Source organism: Mirounga angustirostris, unplaced genomic scaffold (assembly GCF_029215605.1).
Source record: "Mirounga angustirostris isolate CCGP_5_RB_7025 unplaced genomic scaffold, mMirAng1.0.hap1 SCAF_11, whole genome shotgun sequence".
NCBI classification, from domain to species: Eukaryota; Metazoa; Chordata; class Mammalia; order Carnivora; family Phocidae; genus Mirounga; species Mirounga angustirostris.
In genome coordinates this window covers 89210221-89219868 of record NW_026991719.1, presented here as the reverse complement: position 1 = coordinate 89219868, position 9648 = coordinate 89210221, and positions in this window count along the sequence as shown.

Below are 9648 nucleotides of genomic sequence, written 5' to 3'. Positions count from 1 at the left end.
TGAGTCCTGATGCTTTAACTAAAACCTGGTTTCCTGAGCAGACCCGTCTCACGGAAGCAGCTCAGTCCCTCATAGCCTATCAACTTCCATGCCAGAAGGCCGGGTAGGTGCCCTCCTCGTTCCCCAGTGCTGCTTCCAGACCAGTATTCCTCCACATTCATGTCAGAACCTCTACTTCTTTGAAGCTCCTTCTAGCTCGCAATACTCTGTTTTCCCCCTTGTGCACTGTGGTCTGTCTACTAAAGTGCCCATTATTCAAGGAAGGTGTAGGCACCTACCTTCCTGCCTTCCTCTTCATCTCAAATCCTGCCATCTTTCTGGATTTCCACTCAGCGCTTCAAAAATTCAGTCTATGTTCTCCCTATAGCGAAGTGATATTTTTAGAACAGAAATTAGATTATGTCTCCCATCTGCTTAAAACCTTGCAATGGCTTCCCATTGCTTTTAGGATAAAGTCCGTGTTTCTCACCATGCATGGGTTACAAGGCCCTGCATGATTGGTTTCCCAACTACTCGCAGTCTCTCTTCTAGGATTCTTGGGTTCTCTCAGTCTGATCTAGCGCATGAACTCACCAAGTTCATTCCTCAAAGTCCTTTATGTTTGCTCTTCCCTCTACCTGGCAAGTTTTGCTCCCAAATTTCAGCATGGATAAATTCTTCCCATCCTTCCAGTTCACAACTGAAATGTCACTTGAGAGAGGCATTCCTTGGCCACCCAGTTACTCTCTTGCACAATATCTTACTTTATTATTTTCATAGCCCAAATGTCCTTAAATGATCTTTTCTGTATACTTGTTTTTGTCTGTCTCCCCCAGCCTGAATGTGTTAAGAAAAAAAGCTTGGTCACTGCTGCATCTCTAGCACCTAGAATAGTGCCCTGCACAAAGTAGGTGTGGTAGGCAGCCTCTAAGATGGCTCCCATGGTCCCCACTTCCTCTTATTCATGCCCTTGTGTAATCCCCTCTCCTTGAGTGCGGGCTGAACTCTGATTCCTTTATAGCAAATAGAATGCAGCAGAGGTGACAAATGTCACTTCAGAAATTAGGTTACAAGACTGTGGCTTCTGTCTTGAATACCCTCCCTCACTCTTTTGCTTGCTCACTCTGAGGGAAGCCAGCCACCAGGTTGTGAGCTGCCCTATGGAAAGACCCAGGTAGCAAGGAACTGATATCTCTGGTCAACATGCAGAGAGCCCCTGAGGCCTGCCAGTAGCCATGTGAGTGAGCTTGAAAGGGATTGGAAATGGATCAGTCAAGCCTTGAGATATAGCCCCGGCCAACTCCTTGATTGAAGCCTTGTAAGAGATGTTCAGATAGAGACAAGTAAGCCATGCTCAGACTCCTGACCCACAGACACTGTGAGATAATAAATGTTTGCTATTTTAAGCTTGTAGATTTTGGGGTAATTTGGTCACAAAAATAAATAGCTAATATAGTAGATTCTCAATAAATGCCTGTTGATTTAGTGAATTCTTGGCGACCTCCCCATTCTCAACGACCCTGCCTTTCATCCCACTTTAGCTGCCCACTCTCTTGGCTACACCCTTCTCCTTGTCATCATCCAGAATTGCTCCAATTCTGAAATCACCAACTAAGACATCTTACCCGGTGCCCACACCCCTTCATCCTTCAAACTCGATCAGTTACTCCCAATATACTAGTCTTCAACCTCACTGTGACTCAGTTCAGAGACACCATGTCACAGGTTGGTCCCCAGAAAGCAAATTCTCAGAGAGAGTTTAGTGTGCAAGACGTTCATGAAGAAGTGCCCTTGGGATTAAAACATACCTATAGGAAGGAGGTGACGGAAGCAGAACTGGGCAGAAGTGGGGATGCTCGGTGACAGCTTTGGTCAATCCCCCAGGGAAGTTCTGAGGCTACTATGGCCCTTAAGTGTTTCTCTGAGTTGGGCCAAGGTAGCCAGGCCTTTATGCACCCTGTCTCAGTCAGTCATTGGAAGTGGGCCACTGGAGAAGGGGTGTGACTTTGGGTAAGACAGCTAGCTCTAGGCAGCTATGAAGCAATCCCTGAAAGGCCTGGCAGGACAGCTGAAGGCAGCATGTGACAGCATTCCCAGCAAATGAGGCAAAAGTCCTTCACTGAAAGGTGATCAGGGTTGCACATCACAACCCAGGTATGTATATGTGAGGTATGTGTATCATACCTCAGTCTATTAGCCTCCTTCCTGTTCTCATTGTTTCCCCAACTCAGCTTATATACCATTTTTTATCACTCCGATTGTACTCAAATCCTTGTTGCATTGCCTTTCTGTGTTCCCTGTCCAGGCAAAACCTCCAACCTTAAGTGAATTCAGGTAATCTTCTTCCCCATTCCTGTACCTGAGCTGCTGAACATAGAGAAAATCAAGTAATTGCGTATAGTGATGTTTCCATAAATCTGTAGTCTCCAACCTCCATATGGGTCCTCAGTGCTGTCTGTCAATCCTAATATTATTTTCCTTGTGAGCATCCCCCACTCATAGCTCCAGCTATTTCAAAACTTCTCCATATCCTTTAAAGCACTGCACTCTCTACTTCTCCCAATCCCATCTGAACAAATGACCTCGCCTCCTGTTCAAGGAGAAAATCATTATCAGAAGAGAATTTCTACAACTTCTTTCCAACAAATCTCCAAGTAGACAGGATCTATTGATTCTATCTCCCAAATAACTTCCAAATCCACTCATTCCTTACCACCTCTACTGTCCCTTCCCTAGTTCAAGTCCCTACCCGCTTGCATTTGAATGGCTGCAGCTGTCTTTCTAACTCATCTCATTCTAGAGTTTTATTCACACCCATTGGAGTGCAACATCATGCTTACTTTCTTCTCTTTGCTTCCACACATAAGTTTCTCTGTGCCCATAATACTTCCCCTTTTACATCAGTCCCTATGTTCTGCCTAACTCCTCCTTTTTGTTGAGGTGTCAGCCTAACTGACTCCTCAGTAACTCAACTGACTCTCCAAACTAGATTAAGATCCTTTCTTATATGTTTTTGTAGCACACTGTGGTTCCTTTTTCACAGCACATTTACACCTTATACTCGTTATTTATTGCTGTGTAACAAATTACCCCAAAATTTAGTGGCTTGAAACACCAAGCATTTATTACTTCACAGTCTCTGTGGGTCAGGAGTGGCTTAGCTGGGTGATTCTGACTTAGGATCTGATATGAGGTTGTAGGCAAGATGTTCACTGGGACCATAGGCATCAGAAAACTTGATTGGGGTTGGAGGAACTGTTCACTCACATGGCGTTTGGCAGGAGGCCTCAGTTCCTTGCTATATAGACCTTCCCATAGGGCTTTTTGAGTGTCATCACAATATGGCAGTGACTTCCTCCAGAGCAAGTGATCCAAAAAAGGAAGAAAGAAGGAAACTGCAATGCCTCTATGACCAAGTCTCAGAAGTCACACATCATTACTTCTGCCACATTCTATTTGTTAGAAGTGAGTCACTAAGTTCAATCCACAGTCAAAGGGAAAGGAATTGGGACCCCTGACTCATTTGGAAGAATGTGCAGCTCTTGATCTCAGGGTTGTGAGTTCGAGACCAACGCTGAGTGTAGAGATTACTTAAAAATAAGATCTTTAGGGGCACCTGGGTGGCTCCGTCTGTTAAACGCCCAATTCTTGATTTCAGCTCAGGTCTTAATCACAGGGTCATGAGTTCAAGCTCTGCACTGGGCTCCACGCTGGGCATAGAGCCTACTTAAATAAAGTAAAATAAAATAAAATCTTTTTTTTTTTTTAAAGGGAAAGGAATTGAGTTTCAACTCTTGAAAGGAAGAGTATAAGAACATTTGTGGACATATTTTAAAGCCGCCATACATCTCTTTATAATTGTGTGTCTGTCTGCCTTTACCAGACTTTAAGCTCCATTAGAGCAGGTACCATGTCTGTCTAGCTCACTCTGTGTCTCCAGCATCTATCACAGTACCTAGAGCATAATGGAAGTTCAATAAATGTTTGTTGAAGGAAGGAAAGCATTAATAAATTGATAGCTTTTATTAGAATGAAGGAGAAGACATTACACCATAATTCTTTATGAATCATTAACCTCTCAGATAAAATTAGTGTATCAGATTAGCTTTGGAGAGAATGGGGTCCAAATGAAGAAGAGTTACATGATGGGAGTAAAAACTTTGATGGAGGCAGTGTTAGCTCTGCATCCAATGCTCAGAAGTTGTTTTCTGAGTCTTGGAACCTTGGAAATATTTCCTGAAGAGCCACAGGAGAGGATGGGAGGATGGGGCTGTTTTTTGTCTTCCTCTGGTAGGGTGATAAATGATAGCACCAAGACTTTGGCTTTCATTCTAGAATCTGTCGAATTCCTCTTCTGGAATTGACTGTTCTCTGATTCATTAGATGACAATTGTCAGGACACCAAGAAAGCATATGTAGTCTCTAAACATTTTCCAGATATTACCAGCACTGATTCTAACCCTCTGCCTGAATGTGGGAATCAGCAGGGACTCAAACAGTACAAACTGTGTCACCTAGCGCTCGGAGTTTTTGTTAGTGGTGGTGGCACTGTTTTCCCTGCCAGGATAGATCCATGGTGTGGTTCTGGATATTGTTTTTGGCTTCTTGCCCTCAACCTTGTTCTTCCTTCCTCCAAACTCTTCTGCAGAGTACCTTTAAAACACCTATTCTTTGCTTGAATCAACTAGGTTCAGTGTCTGTTACTTGCAACTAAGAACCCTGACCAATATGGAGAAGACTAATGATTTGCCCAAAGTCATCCAGCCAGCAAACAGTGACATTTTGCCTCAAACAAAATTTGGATAATGTCTGACTCCAGTGCCTGATTCCTCAACATTTTCACCCTTCCTTCCTGGGCAAGGCTTTCTCTCCAAACAGCAAGACCCCCCCACTCTCTCAGCCAAGCCCATAGCTCAACGGCCACTCTGACACCAGCACATCAGTCCAACAAGCCGACAAAAGTTATGGAGTTCCTAGTCTGCAAAAAATAAGTCTAAGTTCTTGGGGTGGGGGTGAAAGGTCACATGGAGATGAAAAGGATATTATTCCTTTATTTAGGAGAGCAAGTACACACTCCTACTTTAAAGACCAAGTAGGCTAAGATCAATGCCATTAAAGGGCTAGAAATTCCTTTGGGGAGCAGGGTTCCTATAAGGGGAAGATGATCCAATTGGGGGAAACCAGGAAAGCAAAGAGGTGGCATTGATCCAAATAATGGGAAATTCTAAGGCACAAACTACTAATTTTCTTTAAAAAAAAATTACAAAGAATAAAAGAAGAGAAAGTGAGGAGTACCTAGAGATTAGTAGATATTTAAGAGACTTATCAAAGATGCTCATCATCAGGGAAATGCAAATTGAAACCACGGTGAGATACCAGTTCACAGCTGTTAGAATGGCTGTCATCAAGAAGACAAGAGATAACAAGTGTTGGAGAGGATGTGGAAAAAAGGAACCCTGGTGCACTGTTGCTGGGAACGTAGATCAGGCAGCCATTGTGGAAAACAGTATAGACGTTCCCCAAAGAATTTAAAAAAGAGTTAACATATGATACAGCAATCTCACTGCTAGGTATATATGTGAAGAAAATGAAATCACTATCTCAAAGAGATATCTGTACCTCCATGTTCATTGCAACATTATTCGCAATAACCAAGATAAGGAAATGACCTAAGTGTTCATCAGTGAATTAATGGATAAAGAAAATGTGGTGTATATACAAAAAAATAGTATTCAACCATAAGAAGAAGGAAATTCAGGGGGCGCCTGGGTGGCTCAGTCGGTTGAGCAACCAACTCTTGGTTTCTGCTTGGGTCATGATCTCAGGGTCATGAGATCGAGCTCCACTTTGGGCTCTGTGCTCAGCGCGGACGCTGCTTGAGATTCTCTCTCGCATGCTCTCCCTCTGCACCTCCCTGCCACTCACACGTGTACTCTCTTTCTAAAATAAAATAAAATCTTTTTATTCATTTATTTGCTTGACAAAGAGACAGAGAGAGAGAGAGAGTGCACAAGTAGGGGGAGTGGCATACAGAGGGCAGAGGGAGAAGCAGGCTCCCTGCTGAGCAGGGAGCTGGACGCAGGGCTCAATCCCTGGACCCTGGGATCATGACCTGAGCTGAAGGCAGATGCTTAACCAACTGAGCCACCCAGGCACCCCTAAAATAAATAAAATCTCTAAAAATAAAAGAAGGAAATCCAGCTTTTTGTGACAGCATGGAGGAACTTGAGGGCATTATGCTAAGTGAAATAAATCTAAACAGAAATAGACAAATACTATATGATCTCATTTATAGATGGAATCTAAAAAAAAGAAAAAAAAGCCAGATTCATACCAACAGAGAATACATTGGTGGTTGCCAGGGACTAGGTGGAAGGGGGAAATGGAGGAGATATTCGTCAATGGGTACAAATTTCCAGTTAGAAGATGAGTAAGTTCGGGGAACGAGATGTACCACATGGTGATTGTAGTTAACAGTACTGTATTGTACACTTGAAAGTTGTGAGAGTATATCTTACTTAAATGTTCTCACCACACATGAAAATGGTAACTATGTGAAATAATGGATGTGTTAGCTAACTTTATTGTGCTAATCATTTCCCAATATATACATGTATCAAATCATCATGTTTACACCTTAAATTCACACAAGGTTTGTTTTTAGATTGTACATATAGGTGAGGTCATCCAGTATTTGTCTTTCTCTGACAGTTATTGTTTCCATGTTTTGGCTATTGTAATAATGCTGCAATGAAAGTGGGGGTGCATATATCTTTTTGAGTCAGTGTTTTCTTTTTCTTCAGATAAATTCCCGGAGTGCAATTGCTGGATCATATGGTAGCTCTATTTTTAGTTTTTTGAGGAAACTCCATAGTGTTTTCCACTGTGGTTGCACCGATTTACATTCCCACCAACAGTGCAAGAGGGTTCTCTCTTTTGTTCACATCCTCGCCAACATCTGTTATCTCTTGTCTTCTTGATGATAGTCATTCTAACAGTCGTGAGGTGATATTTCATTGTGGTTTTGATTTGCATTTCCTTGATGATTAATGATGTTGAGCACCTTTTCATGTACCTGTTGGCTATTTGTATCTCTTCTTTGGAAAAATATCTATTCAGATCCTCTGCCTGTTTTTTACTTAGTTTGGTTTTTGTCAATTGAGTTGTATGAGTTGGATATTATCCGCTTGTCAGATATATCATTTGCAAATATTTTCTCCCATTTGGTAGATTGCCCAATGTGGGAAATGTGTGCCCAGGAAGAGGCAGATGAAAGACATTTGAATAGCATGTTCTGTGTCACAATAACTTACTTAACTTCTTGTGCTTTAGTCTGCTCCTCTGTAGAATGGGGATAATAATAGCATGTATCTCATAGACTTATTGTAAGTATAACATGAGTCGATACATGTAAAGTTCTCAGAGCAAGGCCTAACACATAATAAGTGCTTAGTAATTTTTATGTATGTATTTCTCTAAAAATGAGCCTTGACACATGGGGAAGATTACTGGCAGCCAAAGAAGGGGGTTGGTGAGACAGTTTATTTTACAAAGAGAGGGGACAGCATGAGCAAGGGGGCAAAAGGGAAGTGTGGGTTGTGTTCAGGGACTAGAGAGTGTGTGGTGTGAAGAGGGGGATGGTAGGTTGGGGTCCCTCGTGGAAGGCCTCAAACACCCAACCAGCAAGCAATAGACCACCATTGAAAAACTGAAGGCCTAGAAAAATCATAAAAATCATAGGATCATATGGAATTGCAATAATGGAAGAATGACTAGGTGACATATAGTCCGATCTCTTTATTTTACAGGGAATGTAATTGAGACAAGAGAGAATGAGGTGACTTGTCCAACATGACATGACTTGCTGATGGCATGACTGAGATGAGTTCAACCTTCTTAACTCCCCAACCTCTGGTTTTCAACTATATATTTTTTCCAATTAACAACAGTAGAAGACTTTACAAAGATGAATTTGTCAGGTTCTAATCTCAAGTTCGCCACTAACTTGTTATGGGCAAGTTACTTCGTCTCTGGATTCCAGTTTTCTCTTCTGTAAAACCAAGATTGTGCCATATGGCCTCTAAAGGTCCCTTTTCTAGCTCTAAAGTTAGAATTAAATTTGAGTTCAGTAAGTTTGGAACCAATTCAGTTTGATAGTCCAAGACAGAGACTGATAGTTGTCTCCCATTATCAGTTCTCCTTCTTTAGTATAGAGCCTCCAATTTTTACCTGGGAATATGGCTGCCAGAATCTATTTTATATTTCCAGTCTCCCTTGGAACTATGGGTGGCTAAGTGATTAAGTTCTGGCCAATGGGCTATAAGCTATGTTTTGGTGGTGGACACAACTTTCAGGAAGTATCCTTCAAAGGAGGATACTTCTCTTTCTTTCTTCCTCCTGGTAGGAATGCAGATGTGATGGCTGGAGGTGGAGCAACCATCTTGAATCATGATGTGACATTGGCCCAGGCATGGAGGTTGTGTTTCACGGAAGTGCAGAGCAACAGGATAGAAGAGCTCTGGATCCCAATGATTGTGGAGCTATCACTAACCCTGGACTTCCTATGTTAACATTAGCAAGAAATAAACATCTCCCTTGCTTAAACCACTGTCATTTTGGGTGCTCTGTCATGTGCAGTTGAGCCTATATTATAACTGATACAGGGCATAACTGATGCACCAGATGATATTGAGAGTCCAAACTATCAATAGTTTGGCAGCAGTGACTCTAGGAAAGTACCAGTGAATTGAAGATTACACCAAGGTGTTGAGCCTGAAAGACTACTATCAGAAATAGGGAAGTTGGAGGAGGAATGAGTTTGAGAGGAAAGATAATGAATTTGTCTTTAGATATGAATAGAGGCTTCATGAAGAGATCATATGAACATTTAATGCCCAAATGACACCAAATGCAAGCTCTCAGAAACACTTCCATAAGGAGGAACACAGAATTCCCTCAAAGACTCCTCCAGTTATATTTGTGAGTCTCAATGGGCATTTCACTTTATGCTTAGAAACGTGTCCTCTCATGTTCTTGAATCTTACTTCCTTTTTTTAAAAAAAAGATTTTATTTATTTATTTGAGTGAGAGAGAGAGAGATAGAAAGCACGCATGAGAGAGAGCACAGCGGGGGGATGAGCAGAAGGAGAGGGAGAAGCAGATTCCCCACCAGGACCCCGGGATTACGACCTGAGCAGAAGGCAGACGCTTAACCAGCTAAGCCACCCAGATGCCACTTAGCTTCCTTATTAGAGTCCCTTGTCATAGCTTCTTCCCTCGTAAGAACACTCTGGACAATGCACAGCTGTCCTCTCCTAGTGGCCATCCTGAACAGCACTGTTGTCTATAGCAGAGTGGTAGGCAGGAGGAGGGTTGGTCTCTCCCCAACTTTGTGACTCACTTTGTCACCTGAACCATAAAGCAACACACCTCATGCACAGAATCACCCAAAGTACATAGATTCTCTAACACTCATTTTAACTGGACCCAAAATCAATTTCTTTAGAACCACTAGAGCACAGACCCAGTGACTGTAGTGCACAGACTCTAAGATAATCCCCATCTCCTGGTATATCATTGTGTAATACCCTCCTCTTGAGTGTGGGCTAGCTGAGCAACTTGCTTCTCACCAAAAGATTATGGCAAAGGTGATGAGAAGTTACTTCTGTC